Source organism: Pinus tabuliformis, chromosome 8 (genome assembly GCF_031772625.1).
Source record: "Pinus tabuliformis cultivar Carrire ecotype Pingquan chromosome 8, CPIR1, whole genome shotgun sequence".
Lineage (NCBI taxonomy): Eukaryota > Viridiplantae > Streptophyta > Pinopsida > Pinales > Pinaceae > Pinus > Pinus tabuliformis.
The window spans coordinates 1,096,743,507-1,096,757,310 of NC_142294.1; positions in this window are offsets into that span (position 1 = coordinate 1,096,743,507).

Below are 13,804 nucleotides of genomic sequence, written 5' to 3' on the forward strand. Positions count from 1 at the left end.
CTCTGCACCCCATGGACGGTGAGAGTAAATCTTGTGGCTCGGCTAGCAGTGTGATGGTGAGGTGGGGCAATAGTTACTGTGGCTCTTGGAAATCTCCGCACTGCTCTCCATTTTTTCCATTTGGTTATGGGCTCCTCTCTGCCGAACCAATAGTTAATGTGGGTCCTCTCAATCTCCACACTTCTCTCCATTTCTTCCCTTTGGTTATGGGTTCCTCTCTTCCGAATCAATTGAGTGAGTAGGAAGAATATGAAATCCAATGGGGTATGGGAAACTTGTGTGTGGTGCACAAATTATTGAACAACTATAAGAAAATACATTTAGATGACTAGAAAAAGAGTTGGAAACAAAAGAACTTTTGTTCATGCAAAATATATAGAGGGTGTTAGAGCATCCAAAATATATCAAGGGTGTTAGAGTTATAATTGGTTTTTATTTCTAGAAGAATTAGAATTTTTTCGATTGCATTTTTTATATCCATTAGTATTGTGGAAAATGTTAATGAATATTTATTATTAAGATAAAAAGCACAAATTATTGAACAATTATAGGAAAATACATTTAGGCGACTTGAAAAAGAGTTTGAAACAAAATAATTTTTGATTGTACAAAACATATAAAGGGTGTTAAAGTTACAAATGGTTCTCATTTAGGACAATTAGATTTTTTTCCTTTTGCATTTTTTATATCCATTACTATTATGGCAATTGTTAATGCATATTTAATATTAATATTTATATGTAAGGAGTGAAAATATTGTTAGGAGGATGTATTATGTTTAGGGTGACATAAGATCTCTAAGCACCAATAAAATAAATATATGCAATACCACATAGTAGTGTGAGAGATCATGTTGGGATGAAGATATTTTCGACAAAGGGTGTTGTGCTTAGTTTTTGGGATCGTCTTGATTAATAGTTGCTCTAGGGGATATTATTAATATTCACCTATGGAAAGGTATGTTTAAATTTCTAGCTCAAGACAAACTAGATAAAGTGATGAGTGAAATTGTTTTTCATCATCTATAATTCAGTAATATATCACAAAAAATGCCCTTTTCATGTTCACCCACTTCTCTAATGATTTTGCATAGAAGAACATAAAATATTAATGATTTGTTGTCATAATATATCTAAAGGATCTAGTATGCAAGCCATTTAAAAGAACCTAACTATATGGAAGAGCTCATTTCCTTCAGGCCTAAGATATTTATTGAAGAAAATGTTGGTATGGAAATCCATGACAATGGACTACTTTTTGGTACAAGGTATAATATCAATACTAGTTCAAAATAGGGTGTTAATTTCATTTAGTCTATGTTGGGATACATGCTTCACAATATCATAGGAGAAACCCATAAGAAAATTAGGGTAAAAGGTAGAGATCTCACAGAAAGTCCAAGGTTTGTTAATTTCATGGTCTCTCATTTGGATGCCATTTGAATTCATCAATTTCATACTTATATTAATAAATGAAAACCACTAAACTAATGTGATAATTTATTTGGAATTTCCTTGTAAAAAAATAACTTATTTTTTGCCCCTTTTCTATAGTGAAAGCAGATTTCTTTCTCTTGACTTAACCAAAAAACAAATGTATAGTTTTAATGAAAATATGATAATAACCAACCTCAATTTAATTTTTTCTCTTTATATGGTGTCACTTGTGTAATTTGAATTGATATATTAAATTTATTGAAGTGCCTTTACAAATCCTAATAGGTAAAACAAGTGGACTACAATTCCAATATAAACAAATGTCATTCCACTTTGGAGCCTTTTATATTTAGAAGTCATTAAGAAATGTTAGATCTTGATATGTACTCTATAAAAGGAACCTATTGGACTGAATGGAAAAACAAAATGCATTGAGGTATAAATATAAGGTATGTGTATGATATCTACATACCCATAACTTACATGGATACGCTAGTATTCTATGGTATATTATGCTAGATGATTGATTAATGATTAAGCTTATGATTAGCCTTAACATTGATTAAGCCTGACTATGCTTTTAAGTATAACCTCCTGAATAAATTAATATTAAATTAATTTTGGCCCTCCAATGATTCTTTGACTTTGATTAAATAACTAAAATTATTTAATTATTTATCATGTATTAATTCTTACTATTTGGTGGGGCCTGGGGGACAATGTTAGCTATGGGACTTAAAGAAAGGGTAGGTGGACCATTAATGGGGAATAATATTTTGGGGAAGGAGAGGATGACGAGAAGGAACTTTGGTAATTTTTTCATATTTGGGTTTGTTCAAGTTTTGGGGAGAGAGGAGAGTAATAAAGATGAAAGAGTTTGGACAGTAAGGGTTTTCTAAGGAGGCTAAGAGAGGTGATAGGAACTTGATGATTTGAGCACATGGTTTGAAAACATTATGGGTGGAAATTAGGACTTAGGCACAAAGGGTTAGGGTATTTGTGGAGGTTCCATAGGGATAGGATGTCAAAAAAAAATTTCCTAGTTGGTTGGGTCAGAAATTCATTCAGGTGGGCTTCAAGGTCATGGAAAGGAAAGCAGCATCATGTAACTCACTAATTTTAATCTTGTTTCTTCACATACTTTTTGCATTGAACCAAGAATGTCATGCAACAAGTGTTATCTAAAGAAATTTTATAGCAAGTGCTATCTGAAAAATTACAAGTACTCGACTTGAATTACAATACTAGAATTGAATTGATCAATTTTTCACATGTTATAACTACATTTCATTGTCTCTAAAGGTCTAAGGTAATGTTCTACGAGACCAAACTTGTGCAATTTTTGGTGCTATGGATTTTATTACTATTTTTCCAATGTAATGAAGGCCTCTTCAAATAATACAACCATCATATTCACTATATGCTGATATAGTTTGATCCCAAACAAAGGATTCACACAAACTAGTTAATTCAATTGGACTACATTCAAGAAGAATGGAATCGAATTTATAATGATGGGTGTAAAGAAGAGAGCTATTTTTTTTATTACACAAATTACATATGGCAGAGGTGAAACTGTGTTTGCAATTATAAATTTTCTCAACATTGACCTTAGAACTGCTGGACCAATTCAATGAAAACATTTTTTTTAACATCCAATGACGAAATTTCGAGCTGTAGTTGTTTCATTTTCATGCATGGTTGTGAAGGATGGAATAAAGTCACGGTTCAAGAGTCTTGGTCAGACTTTTGGTGGAAGAAATAGTAAAGAATCATCCTAATATCGAGCTTAGTAGATAACTAGAATGGGGTTACCAGTGAGATGGATTCCCTTCCATCCGTGAGGCCTATATCTTGGAACTATGATTCAAAGAATTTCTGAAATATTCCATTTTTAGTAGCATCTAACAAAGAAATATATGGCAGAAAATTTCCATTGTCGTATGGCCCCTAGTTAAATGGAAAACCTTAACTTGGAATAACATTTAGAAATGAAACCATAGGGCCATCACTTACTTTTCTCTGTTCTTTAATGAAGCTGAAATGTGGAGCACGTTAGCAAGATTTCTCCATATTGCAATCTCTATTGAGAAATCTACAAGCTAGCATGAAGAGATAAAATCGTGATATATCTAGTCTCCCTTACATTGTTAACAACTGGAGGGCTCATCCTTTTAAAAATCCTAACTTGAGCCTAATTTTCAATACCCTTCTGTGTTTCCTCTTGTGGATATTTATAAAGAGAGGAATTATTGCATATTCAATAATCTCTCCCTCCTTCACAACTTTTGTTGGATCATAGTTCAAAATAATGTAAAGGAATCAGTTATCGTTCAGACCTCAATACACAAAGACTAGCATGTCTTATGTGAGGATGTCTTGCTATGTCATAGTTAGTTATGTACTCTAGGAATTAATATTTCCCCCTTATCTTCTCTTCTACAATTTCCATTCCCTCCTCTTAGATCCCTCCTCCTGTTAATTTTCTAAAGCTCATTTTTTTATAGCGACTGAAAAGGTAACCCAGGCAACGAGCGATATGGGTTTATCTTCATTGATAATTTGGGATCCCATATCTACACTTATATATGTTTTGTGGGATATAATATTAATAATGTAGTAAAATTTAAAGCCTTGCAAGATGTACTATTGATTTTCTAGACTCAAGGCTAGACCAAACTTATGGGGTGGGAGATTCTCAAATTTTTATAGACATAATCTTGTGAATCCTGGAATGCACCTAATCTAGAATAATTCCTTGTACTTGGATACATGAAATCCTACTCATATGAGTAGCATTTCTCCTTCCTTCCATTTTTATGATCATCCCAACCCACATAAGACGAACTTGAAATAAAATTATAGATAAATTAGATAATCATGTAAGTGTATCATCATATTTGCAAACCTTATCCTCACGGAATCCCTTTCAAGGCTCCCCCCTTAAATAATAATGTTGGACTATATCTAAAAAATAAAAAATTCCCTTCCCAATCTCTTCTTATCTTATTCCTTCATAATATTTGTTTGTAATTCTTAGTCTGTCGTTGGCATACATATGCCAATTTTTAGGTTTTGGATTTTATATCAACAAGAGGAAACATGTCCTCTTATCTTTTAAAAATTTTGACATTCCAAGTCATATCTACCTTTCCCAATGACATATAAGCCTATATCACTAGGTCATAATATGCACTTCATGTTTTTACGAAACATAAAATGTTTGCTCGATAAAGAGAAAATTTAGCAAAAAAACTTTATGCCACATAAATCCATGACAACTCTAAAAATGTGTTGATAATGTCCTAAATTCCAAATGATTAGTATTATTATGGTCTCTATACCTAATAATAGCTTTCCATTTCTAATTACTACCCATTTTCCTTCATTTTCTATTTGAACTTAATCGATGTCTTATGGATATAAGAAACATTTTTGGGAGATCATATTTTGTTTTAAGTATATTGAAAAATTATGTATTTGAATTAATAAATGACCAATACCCTTCAAATGAGAGCGTTTTGTAACCGTATAAAGTTCTACATCCAAACGATATTTTTCCCAATATGATATTTGTTACCCAAAGGCAATACATTATATCTTATGAAAATTGAGTAAAAAGTATACTTCACATGTTTTTTTATTGTATGATGATATGTATTTTTTATGTTCTTAAACTTACAAATTGAATTTTTTTTTAAATCTGTATATTCTAAAAGGATAACATAAGAACACATAAGAAAATACACAATTATAAATCAATGAAAGTGAAGGGGCATTTTACCTCAACACAATAACTTATACGACTCAACTAGCATATGATCCAAAAGGTTTATTTGATATTTAGGTATTTCAACTATTTCATGTTGTCTGTAGAGAAACTTCTATGAGGTGGAAGAGAATGAGGAAGGAGATTATCATGCTATGAAAAAGGAATGAAAAGGAGTTGTCTATACTAATTGCATAAGCTTAGTTATGGATATACAACAACTAGTGTGCCTAAGCCAAATTGTGAACCATTCGGAATCAATGCAACAACTAGTTCATCAACTTGTTACTGAAAATGTCCAAATGTGAGAATAGGTAGAGTAGTCATAATAACATAATAAGAACAAAAAGACATATGAGTTATCTTGTATACTTATGTAGGAAATTGTCACATTTAAAGAGGTAAAGAATAAACTATGAGAATTATTGGATAGGCTAGATACTCTTAATGTTCTCTTCAATTTGTAGCTAACGAATTTGACAGCTGCCTACAATGGATTTTAGATTCAAAAGGTACTTAATAAGGACTTATCGGAGAAGAAGAATTGTACATTTGATCCTTGGGAGGTATCATCCCTTGTATTTGGTTTCAATTTGGTTTCCTTCTACATTGGGTACTTATTGGTTTGGTTAATGGCTATTCCACATCTTGTTTTGATAAGCTAAGTGTGAAATGCCTTGCAAGTTTATAATAAACAATCCTTAAATGTGGATATATGTAATTTTATACTCACCACCTCAAATTTTCTCATCAATTCCCCCCTTTAAATAGGTTAAATTATTGCATTCTTTCATTCAATATAGCTACTAGCCCCATAGGTGCACCCATCATTGTAATCATCACACACATATCATAGTACTTACACACAACTAAGCATGGGAGTTGAGCCAAAACTTGCATGGTCCTCTCATACCAAATTTTGTGAGGTCTAGTTGGGACATGATACCATAGAGAGTCACAAATTATTGTTGCGAAATTTTTTGCTATAAACAAGCATGTGAATTATGGAATTGAGGTCCATAATAAGGTTCAGACCAAAAGATGTGGTCATTTAAGGAATCAATATGGATCATGAAGCTTTTCTCTAGAGATTTTCAAGGAAGGAGAAGTAGTAAAAATGAGACATAAAGTTGATTCATACAAATATTCCGCTCTAAAATATGGCTGCAAAATAATATATTGATCCAACCACAATTATTTATACTTTACAGACCTTCCTCTTGGATCGTCTTTGACAACATATGAACAGATTGTTTTACCTAGAACATCTAAGTAAAAGTCCTACTCACATTTCTTAGAAGAACATAATATGCCATCGTCAAAATCCTTCATCTCCCGAAGTTAAAAAATAATATTAGGGGAAGGAAAATTTATTTTGAATCCTAACACAACACTAGGGTTGGCATCAGGGGGAAAGCTCATAAATATCTAATTGCAGAAAGGAGAAACCGTTCCACATTACTCTCCAGCTTCAGTCAGTGTCGAGATGAGCTTGGAGGAGTTGGAGAAAATATTCCCTCTCCAGAACTAATGATCTTATCCCTCCTAGGCATTCTAAAATCCTGGTACAACTATTGGAACTCTGTAAATGGAAGTGACAAATCACCAAATTGGGAGAGACTTTGATCTAATTTAGTGTAGGAAGAAATTAAACAAAGCACTAGAGATGGATTAACATCCAAATTTGAGGAGGAAGAGAATTTTCCCTTGGTTGGAAAGGGAAAGAAGGGAAGGGGAAAGAAGGCCCAAATGAAACCATAGACTAGCCAAAACAAAGATTAGAATAAGGACTTGAGCAAGATAAAATGTTTTCATTGCCATGAATTTGAGCACCATGCAACAAAGTGTTTGCGCCAGAAGTGTAAGAAAAATACTTCAAGAGGAGCAGGAGGTGAAGCACTTGACTCAAAACTCGAATTAGACTTCACCCTTATTCCATGTTTGGAAACACTATAATGTGGAGTGTGTGATATATATATATATATATATCTATATCTATATATATATATATATATATATATATATATATATATATATATATATATATATATATATATATATATGTAGGTTCCTGGTTGCATATGACATGATGTAAAACATTATTTAGTATCCTAGAGGAGAACGGTCTCCATATGCACATAAAAATTGGGGATTATGGGTGGTACAATACCAAAGGAATTTGTACTATAGCCTTTAAGAGGGTGTCAGGCTCCCATCTTCATTTGAAAGATGTCATGTATGTACTTGGATGAAGAAGAACTTGATATCTATAGTTGTATTGGAGGATCATGGCTATGATGTTGTTTTCATTAAGGGGAAATCCTTTCTAAGACATGTAGCTATATGGCAAGTGAAACAAATTGGAGTTTCTATGAAGAACCTGTAAAAATTTGAGGTGGAAGCTTACGTTGCAATAACTAGCAATGTAGGAGTAGTGAAGAGTTGGGATGTTTGAGAAATATGGCATGTACACATGGGAGATGTACACCATGGGGCCTTAAGGATCATGTAGAAAATTACCACTAGTCTCTCGAAATGCACCCTTCACCAACATGATGTCTGCAAGGGATGCACATTGGGGAAATGTGTCAAATCCACCTTCCAGGTCTGAGATAACATAACTGGAGAAATATTGGAGTGAGTCCACTCTAATGTATGTGGACCATTTTACACAGCTTCTACAACAAAACACAAGTGTTATGTTATTTTTGTTGATGAATTTTCAAGAAAATGTTTCATCTTCTTCATGCGAAAGAAACATAATGTTTTCTCAAAATTTGTTGAATTCAAAGCATTGTTTTAAGAGGACGATGGTCAGAAATTGAAGTCCCTGAGAAGTGACAATGGAGGAAAATATGTATCTAGCACCTTTAAGTAATTTTGTGCCAAAGAAGGTACTAGAAGAGAACTTGATAACACCCCATAACCTACAACAAAAATGGGGTAGTTGAAGGAAATGACAAAATAACAGGGGGAGTAGCAAGAGCCATGTTGCATGATCAGTGGTTTCCATTACACATATGGGCATAAGCATGTAACAACACAGTTTATTTGTAGAACCAGAGTCCTCATAGAATACTTGGCATGATCACACCCAAAGCTTTCGATGGGAGGAAGCCAACTGTATATCATTTTGGAATTTTTGGAGGTACTATGTATGTTCATGTATCCAATGGTAGCAGGAAGAAACTTGATCCTACAACTATGATGGAAGTATTTGTAGGATACATAGAGAAATAACATAACTATAGGGTGTATTTTTCATCACCGAGGGTGATAGTAATGAAGAGAGATGTCAAATTTTGTGAGGAGAAGGCTATGGGATTCTCTCCAGAGTAAGATTTGAGTATTCATCATACGAGGAGCTTATAATTCCTATGGAGGAGCTTCATGCAACAACTAGAGAAGCTGACAAATTGGTACAAGATGCACGAGAGAATGTGGGAGCTCCTTCATCTTAGCACAGGAAGATGAGGTCATGATATAACTACATTAGGTATATGGTGCTCATTATAGAGCTCATTGAATCAAAGCCTTCTTCATTTGAGGAGGCAATTTCTAAACCAGTGTGGGTTGATGCCATGGTGGAGGAGTATGACTCCATCATTAAGAACAATGTATGGGATGTGGTGTTGAGCCCAGAGAACAAGTCAGTAGTTTGCTCTAGATGGATCTACAAGGTGAAGCATGTAACTGATGGGAGCATCGAGAAGTACAAGGCTAGATTTGTGGCCAAAGTCTTCTCTTAGGTAGAGCGAATGGAATATGAGGAAACATTTGCACCCGTGGAAAGGTATTCCTAGATCATAACAATTAGAGCATTAGCTACACATATGGGGTGGAAGATCCACCAGACGGATGTGAATACCACCTTTCTCGATGGTGTTTTTGCACAAGAAATTTACATAGAGAAGCCAAAGGGATTGTATACATATCACTGGGACACGTGTGTAGACTTGAAAATCCCTGTAAGGTGTCAAACAAGCACCTTGATCATGGTACATTCAAATTTATACATATATACGTTTATTGGGATTCACCAAAAGTGAACGAGATGTTAACCTCTACCAGATTGTGGTACATGTCAAGTTGTGTATCTTGGTAGTGTATGTTGATGACTTAATACATAGATGAGATGAGTAGTGTTTCAGAGATGAAGGAGATGGTATTGATACATTGATTCATTGGGATGGAAGTATGGCAAGGTGATGGTGATATGCTTGTGAGTCAAGGAAAGTATGCCTCCAAATACTTTAGACATTTTACATGGAGAACTGCAATCCTATGGACACACCTCTAGCGACAAACTAGAGGAAGGGGATTTCTTCATTAGGAGAGGCATAGATGCTACCATCTAAAAATATCTTGTGGAATCCTTGATGTATCTAGTGAAGACAAGGCCTCACATACTTTATGAATCTAATTAGTTGAGTCAAGCCATGGTTAAGCCCACCAAGCATTATTGGAAGGCAACAAATCATGTGTTGAGGTACCTCAGAGGTACAACTAAGAATGGATATGGTAGAGGAGGAAAAAGGGAGGGAAACTATGTGGCTTCACCGATGCAAATTAGGCAGGGAGTCCATCCAACAAGAAAAGTAATTTGGGTGTTATCTTCAGTGTTGGGTTTGCATCTATTTCCTGGAATAGTAGGAAATAAAGGTACGTGGCACTGAACTCCACAAAGGTTGAATACATGGCTACAAGTCCAGAAGCATGTGAGGCCATATGGATGAGGAAAATACTTGTGGGTATTTTCAGTTTATAGATGGATTTGACAATTATTTATTGTGATAATCAGAGTTGTATCAAATTCTTTTTGGATCCAGTATTTCATTACACGTCCAAATACATTGATATCAGGTACCATCACTTGCATTATTCTGTGTAGAGGAGAATTATGATGTTACAGTACATTCCAACTGAGAAGCAAGATGCAGATATATTGAAACAAGAATTGTCAAGAGGCAAATTTAAATTCCACCAGTGTAGGGAGTGTTAAGCATGTGGCAAGAAAGGCTATATTTGACTTGTTCCTTAGTCAAATTCAGGAATTTGATTTTCCAAATCAACTAGATGGCTTGGATGAAAGATAAATTGTCTGACATGGCCTTCTCTACTTGTTTACTTAGTAAATTCTAGTCATATGCTAGAAGTAGAGTTCAGCATGTAGTGTTTCTAAGATTTAGAAATCTAATTCAGCCATTTTCATTTTGACTCAGTTAAATGAGCTCAAGAAACTAGTTGAGTCAGTTGAGTAGTAGAATTGTTGTTAACTCAAGGATCTCTTAGTTAAGCTAGTCAAACAATTAAAAATAACCCATACATGCATGGAGTTTGAATTACCAAATTAAAGTGGTGGAAAAGGCACATTATAATTATTAATGGTATACTAGTTTAGTGTATATGCTGGGCATTGAGGCAGACGGTGAATTACTTGGGATTTTCATAAGGGAATAGTGAATTCCCTTATTATTTAGGAGTTAATTTCCTCGGGTATCGTGTAAGGAAATAGGATAAATATGGGGCCTTGAATTGACTAGGTGTTGGCCATAACAGGACAATCAATAGGAGAACATGTTTATAGTGAAGAGTGTTCTTCAGTATTGAAGTAAGAAAGAAGTGAAAGGGTTTTTCCCTGTTGGGTTTCCCTATAAATAATTGTGTTCTTGTGTTTTTTTTAATGCTTGCATGTCATTGCATGTGTTTCTAAATTTTGATTTCCATTTCACAAAATACTAGAGGAAATTTGTAATCTCTTGTTTTCAGTCAAATACATCAGTAGTAGCAAATTTATATTAATTTCTACATTCTTACGGTGTTGTAGAGTACAAATATCTCAGCGATGGGAAGCTAAAAATGTTCCCAACACTCCGAATTCTTCCTGGACCACACTCTTGACCTTTAGGATTCTCACCCAAAATAAAATAACATTTCGCCAAGTGTACAAACCCTACCCTTACCTAAAATTTGATCACTGGAGTCAATGGATTATGGTTTGTGTCTATACAAACAACATGGTTTCACTAGGGTATGGTTTCACCAGTGCCCACTAGGTGTTGGACCTACTAACATGTCAACAAAGTCATCTTCTCCCACTTCCTCTCGACCATAAAAACATAGTGTAGATGGAATAAAAAAAAACCTATGCTATGTTCATGAAGCAGAACTACAATTTTTGTGCACCCACCCTCCTGTAGTTTAAAGGAGACTCATGGCCCAATTCTTGATACCTAAATTCTTAGTTTTGATAGAATAACTAGTGTAGGGATTGGTTAAACTAAGTATACCCATAAATTTGGAAATCAACTAATTGAATATGAACACATAACATTCACCATGCTCAAAATAATGAATAGCATTTTCTAGGGAGAATTTAAAATTCATGTGCATACATGACATTGTTATAATCACAAAGACACAATGAGCGTCAAAACTCATACATTCATTTACATTTACAAACACGCAATATATTGCGCCATTTACAATGTTACAAGACTCATCACACTCCATAAGGAAATACACATAAGCAATGTACACTAATCAATTTTGTGTGTTTAATGATGACTAAAAATTGAAGGAAGAATTTCAACTCTCCACCGAATTGTAGGCCATCCACATTGCAATCTTTCTTGCACCTAATTACCTTGAGATAGATCCAAAGTCCAAGGGGATGCATATTAAGGGAAATTTAAACTCGAGGCTTAATCATATAACTAGGAGAAGGAGTCCATTGTTTAGTTAGTTTATTAACTGCTTTGCAATAATAAGCACCAGAGTGACTCACTAGATGCATGCAACAACAATCAAATTGTCTCTAATCGTGTCAACAAAGATCAAAGGGACAAAAGTGGAATTGATGTCCAGGAAATCTTGCAACGAAAATTTATCACGTTCTTCAGAGTCGGCTACCCCCACAAAAAGAAGAACCCAAAGAATCGTTGTCTTTATATAAGATAGCATGAATGGTAAGTGAAAAAATAACCTCAGTATAGGTGCAAGACATTAGTAGCCTGCAAATTGGCAAACTTAGGGTGCACTGTCAGAGTCAATTTTGCAATTGTTAGATGATATTGTCTTAAATTGATATGCTTTTGCCTTAATTGTTAATTGTCTCAAATGGGTTTCATCTTAAGTGGTCATTGTCTAAAATATAAAGTTTTGTCTTAAAATAATTTTGTCTTAAATATAAAGTTTTGTCCTAAAATATATTTGTCTCCAATTGTTTTTGTCTTAAATATAAAGATTTGTCTTAAAATATTTTTGTCTTAAACTTTTTTGTCTTAAAATATTTTTGCCTCAAACTGTTTTTGTCTTAAATTTTAAGACAATTCAATTGATATTAAATTTAATGTAAAATAACTAAAATAAAAAGTGACTTTTTAAGACACAAGCTTACTATATATTCCCAGTAAGGTTAATTTATTTGTCAGAACTTGGATGTCCCAAAAAAATGATTGTGAGTGTTTCTACAATTCATGGTGAGCATGTATTCTCTGAACTTTTAGCCCCTCAAACAAATAGAGGATAGGGAAAGAAACTAGTCAAAGTAGATGATGAGGTCCAAAAACTCATCCTCAATATGGATGTTTACTGGGAGGATGTTGTGAGCCTAAAAGAGTGAGTATTTGTGGGTAGGTGGGAGTATATAAAAATGTCAAGAGAAAAAATCAACAAGTGTTGGATGACCACCTTGAAAAAAGGTTGAGGCCCAAGGTGAGTGCAATGATACATGGTTGCTTTGTATTTTACTTCCTAGAGGTCGAGGATGCTGTGAAAATTACTTCTCCTCCATAGTTAAAGGGAAGATGCTTTCTCTGCCCTAAGATATGGTTTGTGGGCTTCAACCCAATCAAATAATTTCCAAATACGAACATCGTCGGAGAAAAAATTCCTGGTCTCCCTCTTGAAATCTTGTCAAAAAAAGTCAATAATGGAAATTGCTAATAAGATTGGCAAGATATATTATGTGGATGAGGGTATTGCTGGACTCTTGGATAAAATACTTACATTGTTTTTGGTTGAAGTAGATTGCTTTGGGGGATTGCCTAGAGATTTGAAAAAATGTTTGGGCCCCTTCTCGACCCATCAGTAGGATGACTACTGGGGAATTCCATTTAGGTGTCTTGGATGACATAACACTAGGAACTTGATTGTGGCATGTACCATGTGTCTCAGTGGTGACCTCCTCATATTTGTGAGGCATGTAATCTTCTTAGATCGTGATATTGCAAGTAAGAAATTCATTGTTGAAAATGATGTTCCCTTAGTGGAGCACGAACTCCATGTCTGTTATAGGGAAATCTAGTGTCTATTTAGAACTGCTAGTCCCACTAATATGGGTAGCTATCTTAGAAACAAACAAACTAAAGTCACTTGTTTTCGCTTTATAAGAGAGAGATGAGAAAGAAGCAGAGAGTACCAACCTCAGTCTTTCACTTGGCTCCTAGCTCGTTTCCTTTCCCCTTTGAAAAAAATCTTGCCACTTCTTCCTTACTTGTTCCACTTCAAAGAGCACCTGTAGAGTCACAGTAGCATAATACCTTCAAAGCATAGACATCTATCATTGTAAACAATATAGGATCAGATATATATTGAC